The sequence below is a fragment of the Motacilla alba genome, chromosome 7, assembly GCF_015832195.1.
Source record: "Motacilla alba alba isolate MOTALB_02 chromosome 7, Motacilla_alba_V1.0_pri, whole genome shotgun sequence".
In the NCBI taxonomy this organism is placed as follows: Eukaryota; Metazoa; Chordata; class Aves; order Passeriformes; family Motacillidae; genus Motacilla; species Motacilla alba.
Genome location: NC_052022.1, coordinates 37,092,496 through 37,093,994, shown reverse-complemented (window position 1 = coordinate 37,093,994; position 1,499 = coordinate 37,092,496).

Sequence of the window (1,499 nt, the reverse complement as noted above, 5' to 3'; positions counted from 1 at the left end):
CTTACACTGTAGCCTGAGTCCGTGAGATGAAATATTGAAGGATTGGGTCCAAAATATACAGATCCTTGTTGGCAGCGTTTTATTGGCCAATAAATCCTTAAAAGGTCTTGTAACTAGAAGTCTTGTGACCTTGTGAGCCATGCGGTGGACATGTGAGCCAAAAAACTCAGAGGTCCGGTCTCTAAGTTGTTCCAAACTCCTTCCAACCCCCCTAAGTGTGGTTTAGCTACAAATAGATGACAAGGACTCTTAATGCTCGCTGTTTGACTCCAAACCAGCTGCTTTAGACACTTTCACAGAACCCTGTGCAGTCATGTGCCAGAAATGGATCCTTTTAGAAACTTTCCCAAGTGACTTGAACAGAGGTTTGTTTGAAGGGTGTTTTAGGGGACACCCTCCCAGCAGGGGTCTGGGCCTTGGCCTAGCTGTGTCCCTGCTGGTTGTGAAGTGTGCCATCAGCTGCAGGTATTTCTGGGCTATAAATAGAATGAGGTCACTTGGACTTGCTCTTTTTGGCCTGTGAAAGCTGGAACCACATACAGGGCAGATTTGGAGACTGCATCTAAGGGTGGATGGACCACCTAGGATTTTCCCAATGCTGGGAATGGTTCCTCAGGTCCCTTGTGTGAAACGGGGCTCCCCAGCTAGTGTGGATCTGCAAGATGATAAACAATGTAGGCAACTGGGGATGCATCTTTCTAAATCACTCTCCTTTCTCTCTTATAGTACTGATTTAGGTGCACTACCCTGCTTGGTTTTGCTTGTCACTAAAACCAAGGCACGTTTTTAGTGAATGTATCACCTTCCACTGTAGTGGCTTAATATTGACAGTAAAAGAAGAAGATTCTTTCCAGTGGTGTGTCCTTTAAATGGCCTCTGTCACTTGGCAGAGCAACAGGGGGCCCCTGAGGAGCCGGGGCGCTGGGAAGCCCTGGGCAATTGGGTGTCAGAGGCCACAAGCAGCCCCCAGGCAGCCGCCTTGTCCCTGACAGCCACCCGGCTGCTCTGGCGCTCCCCAGAGCTTCTCCCAGGCCTGGGGCAGAGACACTCAAGGCCGGGCCTCGGCAGCAGGGTGGGGACACCCCTGAGGTGCCCAGGCTGGGCTGCCTGGGGACAGGGAGGGCAAAGCTCCCTGCTGGGGGACGGGATAAGGTAGTGGGAAGTCAGATAACCTGAGATTCTACCCCCCAAATGTTCTTTCTTTGCCCTAACATTGACCTCAGCTTTTGTCACAAAATTATCTCTAGGTGTCCTCAAGAAATTGCTCCGACTTTTCCTCAAGAGTAATTTTGTCCCCTAGAGATCACCTCAAATCTTCCCTCTCAAATGTCCACTACATGTATTTAACTGAATACCTCCAATTTCATTATTCTCACTGTGCAGTGATTACCTCCACTTTAAAACCCCCAAACGTTCATTCTGTGCCCTACAGGGGACACCAGGTAATTCCAGCATTCCTCTGCTATGAAGCTCTCCCCCTCTAAGCTCCTCCAGCTTTC